The sequence below is a fragment of the Corvus brachyrhynchos genome, unplaced genomic scaffold (assembly GCF_000691975.1).
Source record: "Corvus brachyrhynchos isolate BGI_N302 unplaced genomic scaffold, ASM69197v1 scaffold187, whole genome shotgun sequence".
NCBI lineage: Eukaryota > Metazoa > Chordata > Aves > Passeriformes > Corvidae > Corvus > Corvus brachyrhynchos.
In genome coordinates, this window is record NW_008239050.1 from 1,184,847 (window position 1) to 1,196,541 (window position 11,695).

Here is an 11,695-nt window from a genome sequence, read left to right on the forward strand (position 1 = left end):
AAGGAAATACAGCAGAGCCTCTTCGACCTCCCTCCTCCACAGGACTCCAGACGGGGCTGTGCTGCTCTTCTCAAGGTGATTGCAGGGAGGATGCTCCTCTCTGTCACCTTGGTGCCTGTACAGAGTCACCCACACTGCTCAGCTGCTCCTCTTCACTCCTTCATCCCAGGCTTCCCCCATGGTCCCAGCCTGAACTGCAAAGGTAACCAGTGCAAGCACTTTGCTGCATTCATTGCCCACAGCCATCCTGCTGATGGCCCACGCTGTCAGGGGCTTAAACAGCTCCTGTGGAAGAGCCTGCTGTAAGTGGGTGTCAGGCCACAACATTCATCACTTGGCTCTGGGGTCAAGCAATCAGAACAGGAGTTAGAGACAGCAGAGAGAATCCCAGAGATCTGGCATGTTCACTTGGAAAGGCAGCACAGCTGCAACAAAGCATGGGCTAGGGGAAGGGAAACAGGAGTTTTACCCCTGGAGAGACACTGTGCAATATTATGCTTTATTAGTGACATGTAAGAGATAAGTAGGAAGGAGCAGAAGATGAAAGAAAATTTTAATTTCCTTTTCTTAAAGAAAGAGTGCATAGTTAGTAATAAGACACAGACAACAACAGTTACCATTGTCCCTATATCAGCCCAGTGGACTTTTCTGAATACCAGCACCACCAGAAATGAGTTCCTCTCTCTAGCTGCACTCCTTTCCTCTGCCTTTTTGCTTGAAATGCTCTTTTGAGGGGATTGCATGTAGGAACTCAAGCAAATTTCATACTTTCTACTCAAATGCAGTAATAGGTGAGGATGACAGGCTACTTGCAGGAAGATATTTATTAAAAAACACATCCCAGACATCAAGACCTGAATGTACAGAAACAGCTTTAGATCTCGTCCTTAAAATGTGATCAGAAGCCATGAAAAATTAATCTGTACATAAATTTAACAACCAAAAAAAATACAGAGTGAGAAGAATGGTCAGCTCATCTAGCATGGGATTTCTGAAATGTCTGAACTGTAGAGGAACAAAACTAACTGTTATCAATTCATGGCTTATTTTTAATTTGTGTCACAAGTGAGGTGGTGCAAAAGCTTATTTATTTATTATGAAGAAATACAGATATTTATCCTTAAATGAGAATTAAGGAAACTTCCTGCAAAAGATTAATCACAGCATGCCACAATGAGATTTAATAAACATGAGATGCATGTAGGAATTATTTTTCTATTTTTGTAGTGGCTGTATTTGCTTGTATTACTGCTCAGAGAGATAATAGCAGCTCTAGTGGCATTACTATTGAAATCCATGAAATTTCCCTTGAATTAAAAGAATCCTTTAAGGAACAGCAAGGATGAGGAAGGTGACTCCAAAGCTAGTGAGTCTTCTTCCAGAAGATTGATTACTGTAAATGGGAGTTTAAGTTAAAAGGGACTGAATATGCCTAGTCCTTCAAACAGTTGGACTTCATGCGTTTCATTTTAGTTTTATGCGTTAGGCAATGGGATTTACAAGGAAAGTGGTCAGGATGCAGGTTTCAGAATTTACCCTTAAATGTGAATTTACCTGCTTCATGTGCAGTGACCAAGACTGCATTTCTGGAGAGCCATCCACCACTGGAGGTTCATCAGTTAAAGTATTTATTAAAATCCCAATTCATATTTGAATACAATTTCCGGTCACCTTGTTATGTGCCAATTCCCCACAAAATTTAATTGATAATTAAATAATTATTCACTCCCATTACTATGTGACAGCAGAATTGATCCCGTTTAATATCTCCACAAATTTCTCTTAAATAGATGAATGCAGAAGCCCAAAACAATGGCCTCCATTAAACCCAAATTAAAGGCTTATTTATGAGATTCAGTTTTTCTATTTTTCCAAACAGGAACTTAATTTCTAGTACCTTCTGAGCTAATGTTTCTTTTAAAAGATCTGTTTCAAGAACATTCATACTTCAATTCATTACTTTCCTCTATGAGGCAATAAGAAGATGCCTGTGTAAGAGACACTGCAATGATAAAAATAACAATGTCTGAGTAATACTGGGGGTGGTGTTGCCAGTGTGTATAGAGGAGGCATTTGAATAAAACTGTGTTGCCAAGTTTGCAGGTTTTTTATTACAGTGATTAATAGAAATAGTTGTTCTCCTGAATTCAATGTTGTTATTTTGTCTAGGTTTACAAAGCCTGTTCAACAGGAGCTGTGTACACATATTTGTGTGTAAGTGAGGAGGCCACTGGCTGATTCCTGTTCTTAAATGTGACTGAACAAAGTGTAGAATTTCTAAGGAACTTTTGTTTTTTTCTATCTCATCTATAAGAAAGCTCAAAAGTATCAATTGTTTTAAAAATATCAAGCAATTGTATTAGAGAGGCCAATACTATCCTTCTGTGTGTAATATGGGATTCCTGTCCCAAGTCTCCCCTCTAGCTAGATGACAGGCAGAAACAGTATGGGAAACTCGCAACAGATTGAGCCCTTTTCAGCCCAAAACTGTCTACAGAATAGTGCTCAGCAGCAGCAATTTGTTTATTTGAAGGCAGGTCCCTTGCAGAAGCATGGGCTCGAGCAGAGTGGAATTTTTTCTCTTAGAGCCTTTCCTTGGGTCTTGGTTTCACCACATCATGCAATCCAGAGGGGTGATTGTGTCTTTGACAAGGTCTGTGCAGAGACAAGTATTTCACAGAGAAGCTGAGACTTCATACCATCCCTGGCTGCTGGGCAGACACGTCCATGTGCCCACACGTCTGTGTTTGCAGCAAATTTCACCTGGAGGAATGCAATCATCTTCAGGATGGAGATGTCAGTCAAAAGCTTGGGAAATGGAGGCAATGCTGCCCTGGCTCCAAAAGTCTCACTTTTGGATCTAACTTGAGGAACTTGTAATCTTTGCCTTGAATAAGGCTCTTGTTAGAAGAATTGCTCATACTTGGGTGAGCTGATTGAGCTGGTCTGAGACAGAAAGTAAAGAGTGATATCTCAGAGCCTCCCTCAAGGCTACAGAATGAACGAGCTGTGGTAGCCAGCAAAGAAGAAACTGTCACGCATGTTCCCCTAATCTGAAACCCCTCCTGAATGTTCACCTCAGGGAAAACATCTGTAAGGAACAGCTGGTAGTGGCAAAGGGTTATGGGAAGCTGGAACTTGCAGTTCAATCCTTTAGCATATCTAACTGTTAAATTGATTTCAAAAGAGAAGGAATGTTTAATATGTCTAATTGAAGCAGGAGAAGGTGTTTTCAGTTTAGAAGAGCTTTCTTAAAGGGTTCATGAAGTCTAAAATTAATACTCATCTTTTAAAATGTATGGTCTCATTACTACCAACTCTTCCATAGCTGAAAAATCATACATTTTACGTTTTCTGGGATAACATACAGCACAACATTTTGTGGCTGCTTTAACTAGCTTAGAAACTCATATTGCAAAAAAAACCCCAAAACAAACCTCGTCTGCAGACCGGATAAAATAAGCCATAAATCCAGAGTGAAAACATTTAAATGGCAGGCAAAGCCCACTGTAAAAAACCTCCATGGGAATAAAAGAAAAGTCTTTGAACTCCTGTGAGTGATAACAGGTTTAAAATCTTAATGCCAATACCCTGCCTAGTAGAGCAACAGACTTTGAAAGCATAGGTCAGTGTTCCAGCTGTCTGACATTGTGTGTCCAGCCAATTCTTGTCCTTTATTTCCCTGGTGCTGTAAAGATGATGAGGGACAGAAGCTGATTGAAGACTGTAGCGCCCAATTTTTCAAAGACCAAGTGTTATTTAATGTTTAGCTGGAAATCTGTATGTGGATTTAAGTCTTGGGCCAACACTTTAATAATTACTCTGGCTGTTATGTTTCTCCAGAAAGAAGTCAATCCAAGGGTTGTGTTAGACTCTGAAGGCACTTAGGGTAGCTTCAGAACAGATTTTGTTTATCATTGTCGTTATAACAAGTGTTTTTGGTTTTTTTCCCCAGTCTGTTGGGCTATCTAAAGTGTGACAAGGGATATTACTTAACAACAGCTGGAGGCCTTTGAGGAAGCAAAGACTGACTGATTAGGCTTAACTTGTCATTTTCTGATGAATTCTTTTGAACAAAAAGTAACTCAGGCATGTGGTTAATGATAGTTTTGAAGGACACAAAGAGAAACTATGAGTAAAGTTAGAAATTTATTAGCATTATAGATTAAAAAAAATAGGAGATTGGAAATCAGCTGGAAAAGTAAGTAGAGGGTGCTTTAAAAATAATGCAAATTATATAAAATAAACCATAGTTGCTTTGCTTTTTATAAGGCATCTTTAGATGTACTGTTGTGAAAAAACCTACTTCAGCTTGTTTAGAAAGTAAAGTAAAATCAGGTGTGAAATGAGTTTTGTAGTCTATGAAAATCTGAGGTTCCAACAATTGACCTTTGCTAAGACAAAATTAGCAAAGTGTAAAATTTCAAACAAAAAATACAGGGGAAAAAACCAGACCAAAATAGAATTTCCATCTGACTTAGGAAGTCTAGGTTACAAATACCAGCTTTATTTTTAGGAGAAGGACTGGGACTCCCCAGATCAGAGCAATTACTTCTACTATATTCTTGAATGAAACCTGAATGTTGCCATCACAGGCTTTTGTTTTTGACTAATTGTCATTTTCCAGTGAAACACAGTTTTGGCTGTTGCCTGTGTTGAGTCTGAGGGTGGCAGGGGGTGTGAGTGATGGTGACACTCCATGCCCACAGTAACCCCCGTGAGGATGCTGCCAGAGGGTTGTACTGTCGTGGTTTGAACCTACTACATGTACAAACTAACTAACATCTGGTCACACAGGGGTGGCAGGTATGATCAGTTCAAAGCAGGTGGAAATACCACACAGAGAAATCTAAATGACCGTAAGTGTTGGAGAAGCAGCAGTGGGATGAAGTTCAACCATTCAAAATGTAAACTCACCTAATAAGGAATTCTGCAATGGCTTGGGACATGACTTGCTGGGAGAAAGAGGACATAGACAGGGCAGCTGATGACAGAAAAATCATGAATCAGACATAAGCCTGTATTGTGTCAGGGAAGACATTGTCATTAGGGGAGAGTGAAGAATTTAATAGCCCAATACTAGACACTTTGAAAACTCACCTGGAATACTGACTGCCATGCTAGTTAAAGTTCTGCAAGAGTAATGCACCCAGACTGGGGGAGATTCAGTAAAAAACTATTAGTTATGATAAGGAAAGCCATAAAGAATCAGACTAAAGGCATTTGCAGTGCAATCGAGTGTTCCTGATGGTGACCAAGAGTTAAAGTTAACAAAGAGTGCAAGATAGTATAAGCATGTGTAACAGTTCCTCAAGACACTGTCAGTCTTCAGCAAATTTCAATTTAAAAGCTTCCTGAGCAAGAGGCATTATCTTTGCTTTTACTTTCTTCCAACAACTCTTTCCTCTGCTGCATTTCCTCCCATACCTTCTTCTACCCGCTTTGCTTTCAGCTTGCTTTCAGCATGTCTGCAGCAGCAGGGGATTTCTGCAGACACAAGATGTAAGAGAAACATCAGCTTTTGCTTCTTTGGAAACAGATCCTTTTTAATTCCTCTAACATTGCTAATTCTTATTTTTAAGAAGACAATAAGCAATCATTTCTTGTTCACTGCTTTCTCCCTAAAAGGGATCTGGGAAATGGAAGTGCCTGTCTTACACCAAGACAGCTTGGCTTATTAATTTTAACACAATTAAGGATGAGGGAGCACGACTGAGATCCATAAACGGGCACCGGGCTACACAGCAGTGAAGAGCAAGAGCAGTTTCAGCTTAAGAAAAATTTTGTCCTAAGAACAAAAGAATATTGGGAATGAATAAATTCAAGTTGAAAAGTAGAAGAAAGGTTTTAGCCATGAAGATAGTGAGACTCTGGGATAGTCTACTGGTCATGGGTTGGCTTTGACTGAGCTATATTTGTACAAATAGATCTGTTAATTTAAAAGAAAACACCTTCATTTTTTCCTTGAAGCTTAGGAGATCAGTTGCATCAGGCATGTTAAATTTTCACAAATGGAAATGGTTTGGTTAGCATCACTTCAGGTTGCCTTTGAGTCTCTTGTCTGAATAGTCATGACCCATTTAGAGAAGGATGAAGCATGGCCTTCTAGTCATGTTTGCAGAGGTACTTGCATGAATGACCCAGATGTTTTAATCACTCAGACATCTCCCTTCTTGGAGGGGATGGAGAGAATCCTGAGTGATTTAAAGATAGAGCATACATTTAATTAATGAAAAATGTCATATAGCACAATGGCAGAGGAGCCCACCTGATGAGTTGGGAAGGCTTTTCCCATTTTCTGCCCTAATTTTGGGAATGAATAGTTTTAAGAACCTGCTCAACTCTTGTCACTGCAGGACCATAACACTACACCTCCCTTCATAGTGTTTTATCCCCTCCAAAACCTCCTCTGATGGAGCTTTGTTCCAACACTTCCCTGGACTTTGCTCTCCTGTCTAATGAATTTCACAGTTAGGAAGCTTTCTCTGATGCTTTGTCCCTCACAGCCAGATAAGAATGGATAAAGAGCTGCCTTCAGACGTCAGAGATGAAGAGTTCTTATGTGCACGGGAACAGTCCCAAAAGGAGTGAGACAAAGGACTACTGCAAATATCAGCAGTGTGGTTACCTTTGCTCACCTTATATAGCAGGGATCTAGCAGGAAATGCAAAGGTGTGAATTTCAGCACTTGTGAAAATGCCAGATTTACAGCCTTAAATAGCAAAGTCTTCTGCCTCTCCACAAAACAAATATAGCAGGATGTCCACTGTGAGAGTTTTCTCACAAGTAGGCGTCAGCCCAAGGGTGAGAAATGGTAAATAGGCACCCAAGGTGGGGAAGAAGTGGTCTTTCGTCCTCTGAGTGACAGAAATTGAAGCAGGGCCACCGGTTTTTGCACTGTTGACGTTTGACACGGATCAAATGAAAACACTTGCTTGTTATGAATATGGGTTCATTTTAACTTGGCAACGGAAGATTTCTTTTCCAACAACCAGCCACTGAAATCGCCCTGTGACCTGCCAGTGGATTTAAAAACAATGTCATGGAAGGTGATTTGGGCTGAGATGTCATCTATAAAATATTTATTATAATGAGATATATGGATTTCAGTCACCTAGTACATCCTGCAGTAGCTGCTAGATGGGTTAAAGACCAAATTACTCAATCTTAATGTCATACACAGCTCTTGCACAGTATTTTTATTGCTAATTACTTGGTGGCATTATATTCACATAAAATAAGACCAATACGGACATGGCTGTTTGGGCAGCCAGGTTGGACCTTTCCTGTGTAGCTCTTTACCTTGTCAGTGGAGGTGAATCACTAGTTGAAGCAAGATCCAAAATGAAGCTGGAGTGCTTAATTACCCTTGAAAAATAGAAAGGTCAAAATAGGACAGGAACGACAAAGCCAATTGAGCATCTGGACAGCGTCCAAGCTTCAGTCCTTACTGTCATCTCCTTGTTCCTTTTTTTTGGAGGAGTCTACATTTAAGTGAAGTTGTAAAAAGATATTTATGCTGTATTCTCTATCTCTTTCTCTCTTTTTCTCCTTTTTCCCCTTTCTTTTCTTTCTCCCCCTCTTCCTGCTTTCTTCTGCCTTCTCCCTCTTCTCCTTCCTCCCCTCTCTTGCTGTCTTCTTTCTTACATGGGGGTGGGGGATAAGGATCAGGCCCAGTGAGGGGATCCAGGATGACACACAGCCTGAGATATCCACGGGCCAGCACTGAGCTGGTCCCTGGACCCGGCAGCCAGACCCCCAGTGTGTTGGGGCTCTTGTGGCCCTGGCACATATTCCTCACACAGATTTTATCTATGGACACACACACGTAGGATCTGTACATCAAAACACTTTGCATATGCGCATCTGGTGCATAAATATGCAGACAGAGGCACACTGATAGAATCAATTAAAAGCTCTCTCTGCAGCACTCAAGTTTTGCTGATCGTTAATCACAGATGTCTGCTATCTTTTTATCTCAAGTCAAAGATTCTCTGTCTCCTTTACAGTGATCAATACACTGGGGTTGCCTCACAAAGTCCACGGATTTTTGTTTGAAAGACCTGACAGGACAATAACCATATGATCCTGACCCATGTAAGAGGCTTTGGGTGACACACATGTAAGACTGCTTGTATTACATCTATAATTCATTTGCAGCTCGGTCTCTTGGGGGAATGGGGGAATCATGGCAGCTGTTTAACAACCCACAGTCACAACTGAAAGTCAGAGGAGCCTCAATTCAGCCAAAACATTATGTAAAGATTGTGCTCACTGGGCCAGGGAACCTGAACTAACATGTCTATTTGTGTGAGGAGTTTTGGGGGATTTCTTAATGACTGTAAGATCCTTGATTTTATGGCTCAGTCAGAAGTACAATAGCCATAATTACATATTGTAGTGATAGTATTCTTACAACTACAAAGTTTTAAGGATGTGTGAAATGAAAAGTTACTGTAAAGAAGTAATACCATTTATTAGACCAACAGAGAGTGAGTGTCCATGTACATAGTCCTTTCTACATTTCTCAAGCAGAGAAAATAGATGAGAAACTAGGTAGGGCAAGGTGTAACTGCTCTCAGTTTAGCAGTATCACATTAATTGTTTCAGACAAAATGGCTGATGAAAATGAGGCCCCATGGGACAGAGACGGATGGATTATTACTGCCCCAGTAATCATGTGGGAAGCAGGATAAGGTACACATGGAAAATGACCAGTGCTGGACCAAGTCTAGCACGTCACAGCATCACGGAATGGTTTGTGTTGGAAGGGACCTTAAAGATTGTTCCAAGCCCTCTGATATGGGCAGGGACACCTTCCACTAGACCAGGTTGTTTCGACCCCATCCAACCTGGCCTTGAGCAATTCAAGGGATGTGGCAGCCACAGCTTCTCTGGGCAGTCAATGGGCATAGCTGACCGTGCCTGGACTGCAAAGTAAACTGCTTTGGCAGTGGTATAAACTTCTGCATTTCACCTTTTTGTTGGTCTGGTTCTGCACTTAGCTGATGCACCAAAACCCACTGAAAACCTGCAAAGCAGATTAAATGCCTCTATTCAAAGAGGGAGAAAATGAAACACTAAAGCTCAGCCCCCTGTAGCAGCCATGAAGATGTGGGAAAGAACAGAGAGCAACACAGAGCACGTTTCTAAGTAGCTGCAGAAGTACCACAAGCTCGCAGATCTCAGATGCTGTATTTGGATTTTTTTATTCTCACAGAGGAAGTAGTAAACCTAAAAAATATAACACATGTGAATTAAGTTGTGAAAGAGCTTTCACAGGGGAAGAGATGACCCAGGCCATCAATCACCATCTTGGGAAAGAGGTGTTTGCAGGGGTGGTGAGAGAGAAGATGAATGGGGATGGGTGGGCTAGATGGACCTCTGACCTTGGGCACCAGGGCTGTTTGGATGGTCTTACTGACCACACTGAACACTGCTCTACTCTGGTTCTTTCTGGTTCATAGCCATGAACCCCAGAGCAGAATCAGGGCAACTTTGCTTCCTGGTACTTGTCTGAGCTCTGCCTTGAGTCCTTTATGAGTTTTCCACCTGCCTTTGCTCGACTCCAGGGAAACCAATTGCTCTCTGCCAGCTTTTGTCAACAGCATGTGCAAGGACAATGTTTGCAAGACAAAATAACTGGTGTTAAGATTTCTCTGTAAAGAAGAAGAGGTTGCTTTATTAAAAGGTCAGTTCTGCATCTAAGAGGTTAATAAGTATTCGCTGAGACTCATCAATGTCAAGACTAAAACCAAACAGGAAAATGGCAATCTCTTTCTCTTTTGTAAAGGAACTTGTTGAAATAACTGCCTAAGTCTGCCCTCTGTTTACTAAAACAGCTTTGGAAATCTCTAAATCCATTTATCCTGAGGATTATCATCATCTGGTTTCCAGACAACATTCTTATTTCCTCCAGTGAGGTTTTCTGATACCTTAGGCCATTAGATGTGGTATTGATCTTTCCTTAATACGTGAGAATTCCTACAGCAAAGGCAGCTCTGCATCTAAAAAACCCCAAGCCAAACCTGTTTTTATCTGAATAGCCAGAACAACATTTTGTGAGAGACAAAATTTAACATTCTGTAGCTTTTGTTTACAATAAATGTATCAGGGCAGGCACTAACTACATCCTTCACAGAATAGACTGAGCCTGTTATCAGCCACTTGGGGAAATTCAGTTCCAGAAACAAAAGCCTGTTACATGCCAGTCCTTCAGCTCCTAGTCCTATGGCTCAGCCCTGGGGAAAGAGGTAACAGGCAGTGCTTGGGAGTGCAGCCTCTGAGATTTTGCCTGGCTCTGCCTGCCCCCAAATCCACCCCCCCCCCCCCCGACAAATCCTATGCATCATTCCATAGAAAAGTAGTAACCAAGACCCTTATTACTCATCCTAAATCATCTGACAGGGATTGTCAGGATGGAGCCTCTGTAATAGAAATGGAGGGAAGAAACCTTAAGCAAAAGTCTGATAAAAGAAATCACCACACCTTTACTTATTTTTTTCCTGCTTTAGAGGCCTGTTTCCCTCTTTGTCTCCCACTTACTAGGCAATGTTGGAATCTGACAGTTACTCCTCTATTTAAGGAAGACAATCCAGTAACCTTGGGAAGAGGGAGATGAAGGCAGCTGGGAAAGGAGGTGAGAGCATTTGTACCATTTGGACAGGAGGGAATCTATTGCTACTTCTAAACAAATGGGAGCTTGTTGAAAAGCTTAAGTTACTCAGAAAAAGTTTTATCTGTAGCTGTAATCCATAAGGCAGAGAACATAAATTCATTCACCTTAACTATTAGGACAAACTTGTTTTCCCAATAGTTCAGCCAGAATCTGCGTATAGACAACTCTTGTGCCCCCACCTCCAGTACCATGACTTCCAGCAAGTCTCTCTCTCTGTTAAACACAGGAGTCATGCAGCCCTATACAGAGTTCATGGGAGGAGAGAGGTTCCCCCAAACACTACAAAAAAAGATTGACTAAAAATGCTTGACATGGAATAGGAAAAAGAGTGCTAGAATTTGCTTCTTGCCACTTTGGACTTCTTTTGGTGCTTGAAGCATAATTTTCAACAGTTACAGAGAAGTGTGATTTAAAATTTCTTCTTCAGAAGAGCCCTTCAATGTATGAAAGTCTTCATTAACACCTAGGAGCAGTCATTATGGTCAAAAAATTCAAATTTGGGTGCCTTAACTAAGAATAAGTATATACTTTATCAATTTTTCAGTATGTCTGAGCACCTGCAGATAACATTCAAGACGAGTTAATTACAGGATCCTAAATATGGATTAAAGAATTAGTTTTAGACATCAAATTGTGAAAAGTTTAGCTTATGTAACTTACCAGGGCCACTTGGAAAGTTGTTGGATTTAGATGTAGAATCACAAATCTTCTTAAACAGGAGGAAGGATGCAGCAAAGGATCCAGGTTTGTCTTCCCTGTTTGCCACAAACTGCTTCTTCCCCAAACCCAACAGGGAATTAAAAACCATAGGACTTAGGGTTCTTTTTCTGAAGTTTCTTTCTTAATTGTATTAGCAGATAGGAGTGATCCTGCAGTATAACAAAACAAACCAAAAAACAAATCCTCAAACAAAACTGTCATTTTAGGCCATAGACAGATGCTCAGTGTGCAGCCACCTCTGCCAGCTGAGGATATTATCATGTTCAGCTGCTATTTTGCAGCTCTGAATTTGTATCT

General features: G+C 40.9%; 1 long non-coding RNA gene across 2 annotated transcripts in view; it reads right to left on the reverse strand.

Annotated features, from left to right (window-relative positions):
• Positions 1-11,689, reverse strand: part of LOC108447856 — a 60,622-nt gene extending 48,933 nt beyond the window's left edge. For both annotated transcript variants that reach the window (XR_001863559.1, XR_001863558.1), the window contains exon 1: positions 11,339-11,689. This is a non-coding gene — a long non-coding RNA (uncharacterized LOC108447856). The remainder of the gene's footprint in view (positions 1-11,338) is intronic.
• Between the last annotated feature and the right edge of the window lie 6 nt (positions 11,690-11,695).